The sequence below is a fragment of the Bactrocera oleae genome, chromosome 4 (assembly GCF_042242935.1).
Source record: "Bactrocera oleae isolate idBacOlea1 chromosome 4, idBacOlea1, whole genome shotgun sequence".
In the NCBI taxonomy this organism is placed as follows: Eukaryota; Metazoa; Arthropoda; class Insecta; order Diptera; family Tephritidae; genus Bactrocera; species Bactrocera oleae.
Window position 1 is genome coordinate 44,834,950 of NC_091538.1, and position 20,376 is coordinate 44,855,325.

Here is a 20,376-nt window from a genome sequence, read left to right on the forward strand (position 1 = left end):
AAAAGCGCGATAAACCAAGCCCTAAAGACGCCAGAGACATTAAATTTTATCTCTGGGATGGTATGAGATGACCTTATAGGAACCGCGTTCAAAATTAGACAGTGGGCGTGGCACCGCCCACTTTTAGGTGAAAACCCATATCTTGGGATCTGCTCAATCGATTTCAACAAAATTCGGTACATAACGTTCTTTTCATATTTTTATGTTATAGTGCGAAAATGGGCAAAATCGGACTACAACCACGCCTATTTCCCATAACACCATTATCAATTCCATCTGATTCTTTCACTTTCTACTATGCATATCAAGCAACAGTAATTATATCACAGTAAAACCTTGCGTCAATATTACGTTTAATGTATGCCACCTTGTGACTAAAAATTGTCTAAATCGAACCAAAACTGTTTAAGCCCCTAAGTACTAAATATGTGGACCCCAGTGCCTATAGTTGACCTTCTACCGAAAATATCAGTCAATCCACAAAGAAATCTCAAACGAACAGAAACTACATTCGAGAGGCAAGGATCGCCACCGCGTAACCAAAAAAGAACTTTTTGTCCATCATTTGCAGCGACGAACTGGAACAGTATATAGAAATCGTTATTTAAGAATATTGACTAATTATTTCTGCGTGCAAATGAGAATGAAAAGTGGTCTTGATAGGTATTAGTTTCAGCAGATATTCGTGCAACAAAATTCCCTGAACGTATTTTTGCAATAAGAGGTCTGACGGAGCTCTCAGGTCTCCAATTTTAGTATACTTGGCATCTTTATTTTTTTGAAAAGCAACACATATTCAAGAAATACACGAACTTCTGACGATCGCGGGATATTTTCGTCCTAAAATTGCTCCAATTACAACCAAAAAATCAAGTAATGAAAAACGCAGTAAACAGAGTTAGTTTTACTCTAGCTAATAAAAACAAAAAAATAATATTGTTTAAAAAAATTATTAGAAGGACACCTGAAACTAAATATTCCAGGAATAGAGATTGCATTGGAGAAAATAATTCAAAGTCAGAATAACTCCAAAAAAATATAAATTTGTTTATGAAATTGTAATTGGTGGTAATACACAATGTTTAAGACCTTGAGTGCATAATAAAGTAGATTTTGTAGTCGTACATACTTGTATAAACGAATTTTATTCAACGGGTTTTCTCCAAAAATACTGACGAGCTGAAAATAGTTTTGACGAATTGAGATCAACCGAATCAAGAATCTATGACACGCTGGGCACGTTTAGAATTAATGGGGAAATTAGCTAACAAAAAAATACCAGAACCCTGTTCATGCAATTGCAAATTTCATAAATCCTCCATAGCGGTACAATTCTCAACAGTACTGGATGCTTTAAGCATAGGCAGATAATATCCGAATATGTACATATGTATATACGCGTAAGTTGTTGATGGTTTTGGTAGGCAATATTTTTTATCAGAGATATTTAGAATGAAAGTTAGTCCTTATATTTGTTGGCTCAAAATTGGATACTATCTTATTGGCTATACATACTAACTACAAGTAAAAATAGTTATGAATGTGCGTAATAGCAGCCGCTTCTGCTTGAAAACTGCGCCACTTCTCCAGCGACTCCTCCCCATCCACATATCTCTTGCCGGTTTATGGTCAGGTCCTTGTTCGAACTCCTTCATAAACCCTTCGCTGAGCCTAAGATCGCACTTCGCTGCAAGACACCTGCCGGAAATATCCAGGGGAAAGTGTGCATATTGCTAAATTTAATTAACTCATTAGGTTTATTGAATGTACATATTTTTACAAATATGAAGTGCATAAAACCCAATGTTGTGATGATAAGAAAATTTGGTAGTTTTGCAACAGATTTGGTAGGCATTTTGGTACACAAAGATTTTCTCAAGTGGCAACACTGGCCCAGATGCCTGATAAAAATACAACAAAACACTGCATGTTTACCCTGCGCAAATATATTATTCCGAACAGGCAGCCGACGAGCGATTTTCCGCGTGTGTGTGTGTATTTTAGGATTTTAAGACGCCTCAAAGTAAATAAATATGTGCATATATGCAAAAATATAGAGAGCAAAGACTGATTTCGTTTTTCCCAGCTGCACACTCGCAACTTTGTAAACGACACAGGCTACCACTTTCGATAGCATCATGTATGTGACGAAGATGAACGCAAGATTAGCGAACAAACAATGTGCGAATCACACTTTGGCTGCAGAAAAAGATAAACAGAATGAAATCAAAGTTGAAAAGAATATGACAAAATAATCAGCGGCTGGGAAATTGAACCTTAAAGGTAGAATGTGAAGAGTTAACACTGATTCTATAGCTTTTAGGGGGCATTCTAGTCTAGAAGTTTAAAAAATCGAAATTCAAGAATGTATCATTAAAAGCATTTTTCGAAATTAAATTATTTTACATGTTACAGCCATTTCATTTTGTTGGCAACTCGGCCGGTTTAGCCATTCTTAAAATTTTAAACGAATTTGTATCGAAAGTATTTTTTTTGGAAGTGTTTGTCAGAAATCTCAAGTTCTACTCAACCAATATCTTGGAAATTCGGCCTGCATTTTCTTCATATATTATTTTACGCCAAAAAATTAACATTATTATTTAGTAGTTTTGCAAAAAAAATTTAAAAAATTTAAAAAATTACTCAAAAAGTCGATTTTTCTAAGAAAAGTGGAAAGCAAAACCAGATAGACGCTTCATGTTTTCTACGCCTCTCATTCGACAACGTGGAGGGTTTTATGAAATTTGTTATTTTTTTGTTAATAAATAAAATGGATATTAAAAACGAATTTTTTGTTTGTTGAGCGTCAAATAATGACCAGAATTCTGGTCTCTATATTTAAAAAATTCCTTAATTTATACATTGCCCCTAAAAGTATGCTTCAAATACTAGTTTTTTACTATTTCATGCGTATGTGTGGCTCTAAGTGTTTTGCTTGACACTAATTGATTTGTATGTATTGTATGTGTGCATGGATGTGTTATGCAGAGGTCATATCACTAGTTGTCATTACATAACATAATAAAAACAACATTAATTTCAAAAATTAATAACTTTTTCAGTTTTTATCTTCATAAAAGAGATATCGTCTATATTACAATATTCATAATTATCATATTATTTTCTTTTGATACCACATTTTTTTATAGTATGTGTTGAAAATATCTGATAAAATTTTAATCCAAGCCTTTTGTAATCTAAAATTCTTTGAAAATTTTTAATGAAAATATAATTTTCTGAGATTAATTTTTTTAATTTTACTTCAATTAGTCCTTGGAAACCATTTATTTGATGCCGAAATCTCGGGAGGTTTTATTTCAGAAAACACTATTTTATTTTAGTAAACAGATTTTATTTAAAAAAAATTATCATATATACATATTTATTTTTTTTGGCTTCAAAAATATATAGCTCAAAATTATTTCGTGCCCTAATTCAACGTTTCTTGCTTGCCAAATGCAAATCCAGTAACAAGGCAGCCCACAAAGCAGCCCTTTCGCACAGTGTGAAACATATAATTAATAAAAATTTCGTTAAACTTTTGCTCTCAAAAATCTCGATTACTCTCACACAAACACACACATGCAACTACCATAAATGCTGCATTTGTGCAGCACCGGTTTAGTTCTCCTGCGCATTTGCTTTCAGCTACAACGATTTCACATATTTTCTTGATTTGTTTGTTGTTGTGCCGTTACAGCTGAACTTTCTGCAAGTGCAGCTTTAACTTTGGCAATTTTCACAGCATTAGTTCCAACATTTGTTGCATCTACGTACCTGCCAACGCCAGCAGGTGGCATGCGCTTATGAATGGTAATGGTCATGTGTGAAGAAAAGAGCATATACTTGTATAATATATACATACATATAAACCCAGTAGTCATATTAATTAGTTATTATATACTCCGTAACTGGTATGAAAGATAGGAGAAACTATTCAGGTGATTTTTTTTTCAAACAATTAACTGTTTTAATTTCAAGTTAAGTTCCTTATATGCATCTCTTATTATTGGTCATAGTGTGCTATTGGTTTTATCTATCTTTAAAATATTTTATTTTTGGGTACAGGTTGACCAAAAATTATTTTTAGTAAGCATATGTAATAAAAAACACTGTGATCTGCTCAAAATTTGGTATATTCTAAATGAGAACTCTGAAAATGCTAATCTCATGCTGGTGGTAGCAAAATTTCTTATATTGTATGTACTATTTGCACGTGTCTACTTTTAGTATTTCAAAAAAATACCTTCATCCCTAGGTTGGCAATATTTTCCATATTAAATCATAATGCTTTCAGGAATTAGCCATATGCACATTATTTCGCACTTTTCGAACTCGCAAAATAACTGCGTTGCAAGCAAATGCAGAACAACTTTTAGTCAAGACGCTCACACTCACATCTCTGCTGCACATCGAGCACCGCATATGCCTGGCATCGCACACACACCGGCGTGACATTGTCTTCTAAAATGATTATGATTGCGCGAACACGGGGCGTATGAGCAACTCATTTGTGAATGCGACAGCAGATATGCGGTTGAGTGGCTTTGTCATCGCATGTCGTTTGTGTTTCCATAGCCATTGCTGTCATTAATTTGTCAAAGTCTCGACAAGCTTGCAAACGCAAATGTGCAGTTGAGTATCTGCTAACCCCGCTTCGCCTAGCGAACACAGAGCAGAACATGGTGATAATGACGAGTGGAGGTTATGAGCGCGCACAAAACACGCGTACACATACACACATCTATGGGAGCACAAGTAGTGGAAATGAATGCAAATGGCGCAAAGATTGCTGTGTGACATTCGACAAATTCTTTTAATTAGAGCGGGTAGGTAAGAAATTTGTGTAGATAACAATGGGTATGAATGAGTGATAAAGGAAATCTGTGAAAAATAATATAACGATTATTATTTTGCAATTAATAGAGAGAACGGAAATTCACATACCGTTCTTTTGTATTGGGATGGGATGTTGCATTAAAGTTTATATAGTAACGCGTAAATGGAAGGTATACCTATGCATACTTTAAACTAATAACAATAAGAAATATCTCAAAAATGCAATTATAACTATTTCTTCTTAACTTTGCCTCACAAAAATATTTGCTTAGCTAAGAGAAAATTATTATATGTATGAATTCTTGTTTTAAGACAGTAAGCATTTTAGAAGTTAGTATATAAATTTCCTCACCCTTTTATATATTGATCACCATGTATGTGTATGAATCTGGAATAAAAAAAATATTTATAATATATTATAATGATTAGTATATAATAATATGTTATGGCATTTATTTAATAAATTTGGTTATATTACTCTGAGCATGTTTAGACAAAATTAATTTGAAAGACTAAACTTTGACACATTGGCTAGCTTACACTTAAGCTTATTGGTATGAAGAGAATATGGTTGTTGTTTGATTTAATTGATCTGGAGTCAAATATTCTTACTGTTACTTTTAGAGCTGAAATAATTTATTAAGAAAAGTCAATTCCGATTATGCCAGTACTAAAGATACATTATGCAGAAAATTTCTTTCCGAATTTATTTTTGTAAACAATTCTATCTAAACATATGAATGAAACTCAAGTAATCTTCGGTCTTTTAAACCTATTATAGAACACGTCTGAAGAGATATCACGCGAAAATTACGAAATTTATTAGCAGCAGGAAGTACGACGATTGAAGAAAACAAAGATGACTTCTGGAATTGACGATAAAAAAATTCGCTCAAAAATTAAAATGGTTTTAGTAGCAAAGGTTTGTTTTAGCGTAATTCCTCATTTTTACGCGGTCAATGGGGCGAGAAAAGGTGTAGAAATATGTTTGGTATTGTAACAAGAAAAAACATAAATTTCGGTTGCACCGAAGTTATAATACCCTTCACAAATACAAGAACTTTGTTCGGTCAGCTTATACTGGCTATATGCTAAGATGACTCGATCTGAATAATTACTTCAGAGATTGCACCGTTGACTTGGACAATAACTCATGCCAAATTTCGTTAAGATGAAAAAAGCTTTTCATACAAGCACTTCATTCGATCGTTCAATTAGTATCACAGGTGGTTCCGACAAATGAGCAGCTTCTTGCAAAATTTCAGTTCGATAACTCAAAAACTGAGATACTAGTTTGCGTGTATACAAACAGATGAGCAGACAGACAAACATGGCTAAATCGACTCAGCTCATCACGCTGATCATTTATATATGTATGTATGTATAAATTTTATAAGGTCTCCGACATTTCCTTTTGAGTGTGCCAAACTTTGTGGTAAACTTAACATACCCTGTTTAGCGTATAAAATATATGTTGTTTCCACTATCATGAAGATATATTGTATCCTTTGCGTTGGGGCCACTAAACTCTGTTGAATTTTTATTTATCTCATATCTTTCATATACTTTCAAAAGCGGTTTATTAAATAATAATAACCCAACGATTACCCTCCTCCCGCCCAACCGACGCGAGGGGCGCAATCCGCATACGTGCGGAATTAGCCGAGACAGAAAAGGCAAGAGAGTTTTTTAAGTGTTGAGATCTAAAACTGCTCAGCTACAGAAACAAAAATTTCAACAGCTAAGATCTAAAGTTACAATATAATAAATTGTTACATATTCATTTATTAAGAGAAAAAAATAAAGTCTTTTTAATTTTGAAAAGTGAGTCAGATAAGTCAAATGTGCTGGAATGAGAATTAAAATCATGACATGTACGGCGGAATGGTTCGTTTAGTTCAAAATTTGATCTACAGGATTTTAGCAGTAAAGGTCTAAATTGCCTCGAAAGGCGAACCGGGATATTAAATTTAATTTCAGACAGGAGAAAAGAACTGCAAACAGTTCCATTCAAAAGTTTCACTAAGAATGTTATGCCAAGCATTTCCCTACGACTAGAAAGTGTAGGTAGATTAATAAGTTTTAAACGACTAGTGTATGGAGGTAGACTTACCCTAGCATCCCATCGGAAATGCGCTAAGGCGAAAAGTAAAAATTGTTTTTGAAACGACTCTAACTTGTCAGAATGGATTTGGTAGCTAGGGTTCCATACCACAGAGCCATATTCCAATATAGGTCTAACCAAAGTTGTATAAAGTGTTTTAGTAATATACGGATCTCTAAATTCTTTAGACCAACGTTTAACAAAACTGAGGACAGCTTTTGCTTTCAAGACCATGGTATCAATATGAAGACTGAAATTAAGCTTAGGGTTCATGTTAACTCCCAAATCAACATAGTTTAAAACTTGCTCTAGAATATGGTGTTTTATTACATAAGAAGAGGGGTGCACAGATCTACGGGAAAAGCACATCGTCTTACATTTATTGAGATTCAATGGCAAATCATTTCTATCACACCATGCAACCAAATTGTTTAAGTCTGTTTGCAACAGACACCTTTCCTCAGTTGAAGTGTATGATTTAAAAAGCTTTACATCGTCAGCGTATAATAAAATTTTTGAGAATTCTATTACTGAAGAGATATCGTTAATAAACAACAAGAACAGAATCGGGCCAAGATGACTACCTTGCGGAACACCAGAAGAAACATTAATTGTATCTGAAGGTGTATCCTCAAATATCACTCGTTGTGTTCTATTATAAAGATAGGAAGATACCCATTGATGGAATCTTGGCTGAAAGACCAGCAGATCAAGTTTATGTGTGAGAATCGAGATATTTACTTTATCGAAAGCTCTGTGTATATAACATCCGTATGCTTATGCTCCCTAAAACCCAATGATACATGGTTTACAAATTCAAGTAAGTTTGTTATAGTCGAGTTCCCTTTACGAAATCCATGCTGAGATGAGGAAATTAACGGAGAAATCGAAAAGGTTATATGGTCAGTGATGATAGCTTCAAAAAGTTTAGGTATAACTGATAGTTTTGCGATACCTCTATAGTTTTCAATGTTGGATCTAAATCCACTTTTATGCAAAGGGATTATAAATGACTGTTTCCATATTGAAGGAAATATACCGTGTTTAAGAGAGAAATTAAATATCCTTGTCAAAGGCAAGTAAATATATTTGGCACTATTTTTTAGGAAGCATGAGGATATCATGTCTGGGCAATAACTAAAAGATGGTTTTAACTTATTTAAATTAAAAAAGACGTCTTCTTCAGAAATAACTGGAGCGTTAATTAAAGTATTCGAACACAGCACTTGCTGATAAGAAAAAGTTTTGGAAGAATTATTATAGTAGTTTGACTTGAAAAATTCTGCAAACATATTGGATATAATATCATTGTCACTTGAAATGATAGATTTGTATTTCATTGCGGACGGAAATTTGGAAATCCTACGTTTGGAGTTGACTAAATCATAAAACGATTTTGGATTACTTACAATATTTTTTTTTACTTTATTTAAGTAATTATTATAACATTTTTTGTTTAGGTCAAAATATTGTCGACGCAATAGAGAATATTTAGAATAGTCGACAAGTGAGCCGGTTTTTTTTAAATGTTTAAAGGCTCGAGTTTTTCTGTTTTTCAATTTATAATATATAACTCTTTCGAAAACCACGGACTTATACTTTTTCTTTTATTAGCAATTACTATTGGAACATACTTTTCAAATAATTTCATAATAATGTTATTAAAATGAGAGACACTCAATTCAATGTCACCATTAAAATTAGGCCATGTTATTGTAGAAAGTTCTGTATTTAATTTTTTTAAATTAGCTTTTGCAAAGTTAAACCGAGTACAGAAGCACGAAGTTTGATAATTATTATCGCGTACATTGCTCATGATTTCGACAGATATTTCCAAAGCAGGATGATACGAATCCTCTGGTAGAACAGGTTGATTACTCTGAATAACGGAACACTTTGCAGAGGTATCAACGTATACTAAATCTAAGCATTTACCAAATTTATTCGGAATCAAATTAATTTGGTTCAGACCCAACTCGGACATTTTTTCGAAAAACTCATTAAAACATGACCGATTGCAAATCAACACGATATAGTCATCGAAAGGTTTCCACGAAGCACACGGTAAATTGAAATCACCTAATACAATTATTGAATCTGCATTATTTGCCATCGAGGTAGCACTATTTATTAAAGAAGCATGCTGCATGTATTCAGATAAGTCCGAATGGGGTGGTATATAAGATATGGTTAGATATTGAATTATCTTTAGTAAATATAGATATTGATTAATTTAGATTTTTTTTAAGTTGCATAAATCAGTTTTATCAAATTTCATTCAAAACTACTTTGAAAATGTCTGTAAATCCTTGAATAAATTCCCGCAAGTTGCTTAAACACAATTTTATAAAAATAAATCCATAAAAGAAATTGAGTCGCGTACAATTTTTTTCAAGCACTTTATTTAAAGCAACATCAATTTAAAATGTGGAGTAGTAATAAATAATACTACGCATCATTATTGTTTGCTGACGCGTATTTTCATACGATAATGAAAAAAGCCAAGTAAAGTATGAATACTTTAAAATATCGATGATATTTCGCTGCATATTCGCATACGTTTGCAACATATTTCTATGCATATCAATATGCGTGAATAAAATCAAACACTGATCGCATATACCATTTATGTCATGTATTTTAATAAATAGCATGTCATAAAGATTAAAAAATGCATGCGAGAACAAAGCGACAAGTAAAAGTCGTATGGAAAATCATTAAATTTATAGCGATGTAAATGTTGGTGTAACGAAAGGCTCATTTGACAGTTGTTAGGGGTGTACGAAAAGTGATCTAAACTAATTACGAGATAAAGGAGAATGGGAAACTTTTATTTGCGGCATTTAAGAGTGTGAATTTTAGTTATTATTAAGCTGTTATTATTACTAAAAACCTCGCCACAGCAAATTGGAATCCAAAAAGGACCTCCTTAATAAAGCATATGCTCCGCAATGTATGTTTCAAGCGATATATCAATTCGCGTATTGATTATTCACATTAATATGCATATAAGTGGCAGTCAGCATTTCAACATGATACCAATAAAGCATTGGCTTGTGCTATTTAAGCGTCGCTTGAAATTAAATCAAAACTTAAAGGTCACAAAATAAAATACGCACGCGAAATATGCGCTTGTAATTGCATATACTTACATATGTATTGGCTCATAAAGATATTGTATAAATTTTAGTTGATTATGTATAGGTATATAATATGTTCATACACAAAAGCCTGAACCACATATAATATTAAGCGGATGTATGGAAAAGGGATATATAATCGACAAATATTACGTGGTCCCGACCATATTATATTTTAACCTGGTAGAAAAATGCATGAAGTGAAGACTTGCACTATCTAAGTAAAGGACTTAAAGCTGTTTCAAGAATAATAAAAATATAGGAGTAAAAATAGTTAATATTTTCTACAAACAAGACGTTGATTATCCCCGGTTGGATAATTGGAATGGGAGCTCGAAAGAATACCTGGCCATAGGAGGTTGCACTTAAACTATCAGTATTCTTATCTTAGTCCGCACGAAGTCAAAGACAAAAACCTTTTCACTTCTAAGCTTTCATCATTCTACCATATGTAGTTAGTTTCTGCAGTTTTTAGGGGTAATATACCCCTACTAAGGAACATACATATTGGGTTTTAAATTAAAAATGTTATATTAATTTTTAAATTTGAAAATTATGAAGATATATGTAGTGGAAGCTTGACTATAAATTTTAAATTAATTTGTTTTATATAATAAATTAAATTGACTAATTAAGAGTTCTAAACAGGTGGCAACTCGCTAAAAACTATTTTTAATTTCAAGCTTGCTATAATCTTGTTGAAACGTATAATTTTATAATTTGTTTTATAAAATTAAAGTGTTTAAACAGGTGGTCACCCTAAAACAAATAAGTTCAACTGCAAGCAAGGTGTTAAAGACATCTCAAAATTTTATTCTTTCTTTATCACTTAAAATTTCTTGACTAAAATTTTTCTAAGCTGGTGGCAACCCCATAACTATTTTAATTCAAACCGACTTGGAGTTACACAGAATAATTCAATATAATAATTAAAAAAAATATGCCGTCAATATAATCTAGATCTGTATATTGCGATTGTGACGGTATTCCGTTTGTTACACAATTTCGTTACAGTTGCTCGATTTTATTACCATTATAAAAGAAGTTTCGTTTAAATGGCAGAATAGTCTAAATTGAAGAAATGCTGGTAAATTTATCAGTAACCGCGACCATTGATAATAACTAGTTATCAAGTCATTCTCTAGAGCATGTGAAACTTGGTTATATATTATTAAAAGTTATGTATATTTTTACAAATATTTACGCAATTTATTTTATTTTAATGGGGTATATTAAGTTTGCTACGAAGTTTGTAACACCAAGAAGGAAACGTCGGAGACCCTATAAAATATATTTATAAATGATCAGCATGATGAGCTGAGTTGTTTTAGACATGTCCGTCTGTATATATGTAAACTAGTCACTCAGTTTTTAAGCCATCATATTTCGCACCTGTCCTTTTCTCACTAAGAAGCTGTTCATTTGTCGGAACGGCCGATATCTGACCACTATAGCATACACAAAAGCTGCCATTCAAACTGAACAATCGGAATCAAGAGCTTGTATGGAAAACTATTTCATTTGACGAGATATCTTTCCGAAATTCGTCATGGATAGTTATTTAGGGCAACAATGCAATCTCCGAAGAAATTGTACAGATCGGATGGCTATATCATATAGCTGTCACATTAACTGAACGATCGGAGTAAAGAGCCTGCATGAAAAACTTTGTTATTTGAAGAGGCATCTTCACGAAATTAGAACGGAATCAAGTTGTTGTAAGGAACATTTGTATCTGTGAAGGGTATTATAGCTTCGGTGCAACCGAAGTTAATGTTTTTTCTTATTATAATTAAGAAAGACTAATTGGCTGATCATGTACCACAAACAACAACACCGGTGTCATCAACTTTTTCAATTAATTAAAAAAACAGAAACGTTTTAAGCCATTAAGCACCCGTTAAAAATATTTTTTAACTAACGGTCCATATTTCTTCAAAACTGATGTCGGTGAAAACGTAACCGTCAATGGCGACCGTAATCGCGCCATGATAACCGAATTTTTAATGCCTGAAATTGAAGCTCGTGATCTCAATCAATGGATTTATTAAGAATCTGTGGTGCGCAGATAATTTCACGTTTTGGGCCGGTTGATTGGCTACCAAGATTGTGTGATAGCACATCGTTAAATTTTTTCCTGTGGGGATATGTAAGCTCTAAAGTTTTTGCGGACAATCCCGCTTCGATTCAGGCCGAAATGCTAGAACGTGCCATCGAAAATTGAACTAAACGAATGGACCATCTGAGACGTAGCCGCGGTCAACATTTGAAAGATATAACCTTCAATAAATAAACACCAAATTTGAATTTCTTTAAAAAAGTTGGGATAGAAATGGATCACCCTTTATAAGCCTGCTTCAACATATTTATATTGACACGCTTAACATAATAATTCATTGTTCATATCAATTTAAATGAGATGAAATTTTGAAAAAGGTTACACATTTTTTCAAGGTTAAACTAAATTTAAATATTAAAATAGGTGGCAACCCTTTTAAAAATATTTCCAATATTAATTTCTATTGAGTTTTATTACGTTGGACTGTTTCTTTAACATTGAATATTTTATACTTAAAATTGTAAACAGGCGGCAACACTCTAACTTTAATTTTTTGGATTATATTTTACAATATTTTATTTATGACACTTTATTCATTTAGTTACTGCGACCGAGAACTATGCAAATAACTGACATGTTTTTATAGGAACCTCTAAAAATTGCTTCCTGCAACCATCAGCAGTCTTGCATATATTAAAACTTATTTTCTTTTCCTGCTGGGTAGTCATAAGTACAGTAATGTGTTCATCCTACCTCGACGCGCTGTTATCTGATTGACAGAAAGCTGCTGAGCGCTGAAGCCGTGCAATTGCTGATAGCTGATGGCCCAGTGACTGCCGAGTCATTATAGTATACAAAGGGACCACACAGCTACACATTTACAATTGTAGGCATGTGTGAATGTGGGCGTGTGTGTGAGTGCGTACGCGTGAAATCCAAACAATTCGATGCGATTTACTTTAGTGCTAATTGCTTTTCATTGACGCAAACAAGCGTGAGCAAATATATACATATGTATAGCAATGTGGTATGCAATTTGTTGTTGTTCTTGTCGTTGGCTTGTGCACGTCAATTACAAAATCTTTTACGCACACATACACACGTGCGTATCCTTAGTGCAGAAGCGTTAAACGCGTAACAATTTTAAAATATTTGCATTTTTATTTATTACAATATTTTTCCCCACTTTTTCTGCGCTTTATGTGGTAGATTAGTGTAAGTGTGTGTGTGTGTGCCACTTGATTGGCCATTTCATGCTGTGTGCAAATTCGAACATGTGTGCGACTGATTAAGTAGGTACTTTAAAGCGCCTCCGGTTTATTTTGCATATTTACTTGTGCTTGAATGCATTTTATATTTATGCGATTTTACTCAGAAAAAATAATAATTGCAAGCTAATTTACGCTTCAAAGGCGCCTATAACGGCATTCGCGTACATTTTGTGTGTCAGCAAAACCATGAAAATTAACCGCGGGCAATTTGTAAAGCGCTCGAATGCATTTTTTAACCGCAAACCCACATTGCATGAAATGCCTTTGTCGAAACTATATTTTTATTAAAAGTCTCTAATTACCTCAAAGCTAAAACCAGATTATATTATTAATAAAATCCAAGCCCCTAACTGCCACTCGATAATTAATGAATGAATGATATGAAGTTCATGAGAGCAATAATGCAGTTCGTGTAAGTGAGTTATCAATAGATGATAGTGACTACTCTTTTTGAAGATTCCCATTAAAATTAAATTATATGGCGCACCTATTCAATGCTAAAATCTACAAATCTCTGATTAGAACAGTGCAGAAGCCTTTGTCCCCGGAATTGTAAAAAGTGTAGAAAAATCATAGTAGGTTGAAACCCATTTAAAATGAACTATAAAACAACAAATATGAAAGCAAAAAATAATTTCTATATCTTCTCTGGACCCTTAAAACTCTTCAAATACATTTACTACACCCATACAGAATGTTTTGGCTCATCCGCATAGTACGTACAACTCATCAGCTGACCCTTTAACAAATACCTGCTGTCGACAGCGATAGAATCAGATATCTTCGACTAATATGAATTTTTTTGAAAAGTACTTATTTATTCATAAAAATATCTTTTTTGTCTTCTTCAAAGTAATTCCCCTCGGATACAATACACTTGTGCCAAAGATTTTTCCAATCCTCGAAGCACTTTTGAAATGCGCTTTTCGTTATAGCCATCAGCTCTTTCTTCGACTTTGACTTGATCTCATCAGTTGCGGCAAGACGCTTTCCTCTCATTGGTTTCTTCAGTCTTTAGAATTGGTAAAAGTCGCATGGAGATAAACCTGGTAAATACGGTAGTTGAGTTTGGCCAAAAATAACGAATAAGCATTGTTGTGTGAGTTGGTATGATTGGGCCTTAGTTTCGACGTCATAACCATATACCCACGTATCGTCACCAGTTAGACCTGTCTGAGCAAACCTGGTTGACGTCATTCAACAACTCCTGAGCGGAACTAATGGGACATTGTTTTGTTCGCTTGTTGACGTGGTCGCGCCTCCAGGATGCCCATCGTCATCAACACCTTCTTGGCCTTTTGCAAAGCGCTTGTACCATTTATAAACACTTTTTTTAGACAAGGTGGACTCACCGAATGCAACAGGCAACATTTCAGGTGCCTTGAAGCACTTTATTCCATTTTTAACGTAAAATTTAGTACATATTATTTGATCCATTACTTTCAAAAGTCAAAAATCGAAGAGCACACAAAAACGTGACTAAGCTTTTCTGTTGTCAAAAACAAACTACTAATCGAAATTGGCTCCTAATGCAAGCACATGATAAACATATGTGTCCGATTATAACGAAAGCAAAATATCGATAGCCGAATATACACAGCCAGCGAAAAATCAAAATTCACCTTTTATTTTGAACACACCTCGTATATTATAGGGTCTTCAACGTTTCCTTCTGGCTGTTACAAACTTCGTGGCAAACTTAATATAAAAAGTGGAAAAAAAGATCAACTGTAATGTTATTTAGTGGTTTTACCGTAAATGCCTCATAGTCATAATTTCAAGTATTATCAACTTGCTTGAACAGCTGTCGTATATTGTTCGATTCGCACTCTGACGGTTGTGGAATCTGTGATCACACACAAGAATCATAGTCTCATAACCGTTGGTTCTGAATAGGAATTTTTACAAGTACCAGTATGATTAGGCAGGATGATATTGATATTGTTTATCATCTAAAGAAATTGACAAATGATGCAGATGTACTACTCTTATCTTCAAATCCTTTATACCGCGAATGTTGCACTGAGTGGGCGGATTCTTGCAAAAAAATGTTTTTACAACAAATAAATTATCGTAAACACCTTGCTTTTTACATACATGAACACTTATTTTTACTAACAACCCTTCAAAAAACTATTTACAGTTAATTTTTATTAAAACTTAATAATGAAACATTTTCGCACAACGCTAAATTGATTGTTTGTAACACTCTAAGTAGTTCATGGTGATATCAGCGAGAACACGTGTGAGCATAACGCAATTACAAAATTAACACCAAAATATAACAGTAAAGAGCTTAAGAGTAGACCATGTTTCATAGTCAATGTGTGCCTCACGAAAGCGCATAAACTTACGAAACTTAAAATTTCATGTGGCTTTGTAAACTCAAGACGTGTCATAGTGTTTGTATGTATGTAAGAATATTGAACTTGCGGGGTAAACTGAAGACTTGCCTGTTTATATTTTGTCATAAAATGATTAAAGTAAATACCTAGTGGATGAATTTTTACCTAAATAAGAATAAGGTAAATAGTCGAGAGCAGTATCGAAGTTCTAGTCTATCATATTTTTGTGTTTATTCGTCAATAATTTTCAACCTGTCGTTTCATATGACGGTTACTCCATTTGTACTCTATTTGATATGCATATATTTTTGTATTCTTACATTGCTTACAAATGGTTATGAACCCATCGCTTCATAACTAGTTCGACTACATTTTTCCCTTTCATTCAAGCTACTAATATTTTTCTCATATTGCTGCCCTATGAGATGCCAATTATCAGAACTAGCAAAACTGTGATAATTGTCATAGTAACTATATACCAGTGTTTTACTGGCCCGAAACGGATAAATAATTGTAGAATGCAAATTATTTATCCTTAGGAATAATTTTATATTGGATCTCGTTCAGATTTTCCAGACTTTTATTAAAAAATACTGATGTGCTGATAAAATCTTCTTTAAATTTTGAACCTATTTTCTACAAAATTGATAAAAAACCAGTTCGATTTGAGCCAGAACCAAGTTTCCAAATAATGGTATAAATCTGTTCCATTTCTTACTAGTACGATATGAGTCCGAAAATACTACTTCTAAACTTTACTACTTTCCAAACGGTATTCTGTTTCAATGCAGTATTTACATATACTGTACTTCCAGCTTATGGTGACTAGTGATGGTTTATATGCCTCACAACACACTCATACACACTCTACCAACCCACACATTCAAATAACTATTCTCAAAAGTGGCTGCTGTGGCCTGTCAACAGCTACTAAAATTGCGTCTATTATGACGCCGCTAAGCGCTTGGTATTATTTACAATTTGGTGGCGGTGGTGATGGCTGTATTGGTGACATTAGCGCAGAGGAGTTTTGTGAATGGTGCACTCCATGCAAAAAGCTGCGCGACCACAACTTGACTCAAGATTTGGTTGCACAAGTGTCTAGCCATGCACGCATGTGTGCTTTTACGAGTGTGTGGGTGAGTGTGTTTATGACATACAGGAACACTTTTACTGCCGCTAAATACCTTGGGGAAATGTGTCACGTTAGTTAGTTAAATGGTAATTGCTGTTGTTGTTTGCGTTGTGCTCTTTGCTCTAATGGGAACTTATGACGACTTAGGCGGTTGGTGTGTACTCCTATTTCTAACTGCTCTTCACATTATGTCATTGAGTTTTCAAGGAAGTAAAAATAATTTATATAAATACTAAAAAATAGCTCGGTGGTGGAGTTTTGTGTCTCAAGCCTCTTTCTTTGGATAAGTTTTAAAGACTTCAAAACAGGAGGTCGTAGCCCTTAAAACAGCGTGGATCTTATTCTCCATAAGTCTCGAAGAGTCTTAAGTGGAAACTGGTACTTTATATGAGTGCCAGGATACTTTAGCGCTTAAAGCAATTGCTATTTACGAACTCAAATTACTCTTGAAAAGAGAATTCCATATTATGGAGATGTTTGATAACTTACTAAAGTATAGGTAAATAAACCCATTTGCTTTCTTATTTAATTAGTCTTTTTAATTTATACCAGTTCTGTGTTCGACTCGATACTCTGTAAGCTACATTGCTACAATCTCCGAACATACTGTTCACATCGGAACACTATAGCATATAGCTACCATTCAAACTGACCGTTCAAAAACAAGATGAAGATCTTTTTATACCTTTTTATTTTATATCTGTGAAGGGTATTATACTCACGAATCGTGCTACAAAAACAAACCGTAATAACCCAGAATTGAAGCAGTCCATCAAATCGATAATTGAGGCAATCCCGACTTCAACCCTTCAGGTCACAATGAATAATTTTCTAATTATGTGTCGCATATGCGTGGCTGAACATGGATGTCATTTACGGTCCACAATTTTTAAAAATAATAAATTATATAAAATAAAATTTACTCTACAAGTACATTAAAAAAAATATAATGTATTGATTAAAAAAAGTGATTACGGCTTGTTTTTGTAGCACGATTCGTGCGCCATCTTGTAGTTTTGATTTTTTGTTTCTTTGATTATTCAAAAAAAAATTTTGTGATGTTGCTGAAATACCCAGTATTAAAGTATCAAGGCTGTGGAATGGTTTAACTTCAAAAGCTTCCCGGTACTTTTTTATAGCCTGAACAAAGTATATTAAGTTTGCCACGAAGTTTGTAACACCCAGAAGGAAACGTCGAAGACCTTTAAAATATATATATAAATAATCATCATGATGAGCTGAGTTGATTAAGCCATGCCCGTCTGTCTGTCCATCCGTCCGTCTGTATATACGCGAACTAGTCCCTCAGTTTTTAAGCTATAGATCTTAAATTTTTCACCTGTTCTTCTCTCACTAAGAAGCTGCTCGTTTGTCGGAACGGCCGATATCGGACCACTATAGCATATAGCTGCCATACAAACTGAACAATCGGAATCAAGTGCGTGCATGGAAATCTTTTTTATTTGACGAGGTATCTTCACCTTTGTATCTGTGAAGGGTATTATAGCTTCGATTCTTGTTTTTATTTATGGAGCGTATACATTTTGTTTTGTTTGCAGAAATGATGAGTTTAGTTTAATGTATACATAATTATATTATTCTATGTATAAGTAGGTACATGTAAAAAAATTAGTATCATATTTGATTACCCAAATCATATCATTATCTAAAATTTTCGGAATTTTACCTAGATTAAATTTTTTGAATCAGTTCGGCAATCACATCGCCAAAGCTAATTTTATAGACCAATTTCGTACTTATGCTGTGCTTTGGCTAGATTATTGCTATGCAACGTATGTATGTTGTTGTTGCGCTAAAGTAGTCTCTACCCTGGTAGCGGCAATCTTCGCTAATGTTCTAAAAAAGGAAATATTGCGCATGGTTATTGCTGTTATTGTTATTACTACGGCGTTGAGGCTGCGCATATACCCACCCATAAGTGGTTACATACTCGTACATATTTTCGCAATTTCCATAATTCACTATTTTCCACTTTAGCGCTCGGTTTAAGCATTACAAAGCCGCTTTGGCTATTTAGCATAATTTTTTGACCACTCTTGTTCATCTTTTCGACATTATGTTGATGGCTGTGGCAACCGCTGCCACAACACCAGAATCAACAACAACAACAGCCCTAGTGCCAGCACAAAAACAAGCATCCGCAACGCCGCGCGAACAGCAGAGTATTCTGTGCAAAGTCATTTGTGATGTTGCCGCTTGCTGATTGCAAAAACAAAAAAAAAATAGATGAGGCGTTGGAAAATAGGAATATTACAATAGTGAGCTACTAGTAGACTCTAGCGGTCCATCAGTCGGCCGGTTGGTCGGTAGTTGCGCTCAACACAAGTCGCATGCCACAAGAGCTTGCGTCAGTCAACTACTCTTGCTAGCCGGTTAGTTTATCAGCTGTGTTGTGTGATTTTCTGTTCTCTTTTCAAGTGTAAGCGACAGATAAACGCGGCAACATGCTGCTTATGATGATAGTGTTGCTGACATAGCAAAAGTGTTTTCATTTATTTAACGTACTTATTTAGGAAGATAATTTTTGTGGTTTTATGCGAGAGCGAAAAAAAATTTGTAACGCTGGCGTCCGCTGTCGCCTCACGGTCCATGGTTACACACAATTCCATGCACCCACATTCCACACTGACTCCTTTCTGTCAAATCGCAGAAGCTGATACTTATTCTACGTCTGAGATTTTATTGCAATTTTTCAGTAGATTAACCTCCTTTCTGTGTTATGTAGTCGTAGTCGGTCGGAGCTTTTAATGTAGCCGCCACTTCAATAGTTCTTCAACTACTTGGCTTGCATTATTTCTTATTACAACTACAAGTATTTGCAGCTTTGTATTCAATCTGTTTTATTGTCCGCAAGCCAAGTTGCTGAAATGTTGATGTTGTACTTGTACTTGCCGTTGTTGTCGCTTTTCCAGCTTTTGGTTTATTTCCGTAAGACGGCAACAAATTGCATTTTGCGCATCACTCGCTCTGATCTCGGCTTGACGTTGCCACTGTAAGTCCAGTGACTGGTGAAAATAAAAATAATGTGCGCATTTTGTCACTCGCCGATAGAAACACGCACAAAGCACAAACAACTGAGCTTTGTGAGAATTAATTTGCTCACACGCATATTATAATTCACTCCTTTATGCTCTTGCTTCATTTGTATTCCTCTGAGTCTGAGTTTATTCATTGAGTTGTTAGAAATATATATATGTATAATTTTAACGGTTATCATTTATTCTGTCTCAAGTAGGGTCAGGCTATTATGAGCTTTTTGAAGCGCCCTAACCCCTTATGAGTTAGATTAATTGCTGGCCAAGGATCTTTTATATGGTTACAATGGTTCTTAAAGCCAGCTTCCGTTGAAAGATATCTCACAAGTTGGTGAAAATTGTAGATATTTCGAAATTTTAATTTACTGCTCTTCCTTTCTCAGCACTTCCTTATATCTTCTATATTTTATTAATGAATGCATTTTCT

General features: G+C 34.1%; 1 protein-coding gene across 4 annotated transcripts in view; it reads right to left on the reverse strand.

The window, feature by feature from the left end:
- LOC106624001 (mucin-2) overlaps positions 1–20,376 on the reverse strand; it is a 117,455-nt gene that overhangs the window by 36,380 nt on the left and 60,699 nt on the right. The window contains exon 3 of one of the 4 annotated variants that reach the window (XM_070108049.1): positions 5,192–5,227. The exons of the other annotated variants lie outside the window; for them this stretch is intronic. The gene's annotated coding sequence lies outside the window, so the exon portion shown is untranslated. The remainder of the gene's footprint in view (positions 1–5,191; positions 5,228–20,376) is intronic. 4 annotated transcript variants of the gene reach the window in all.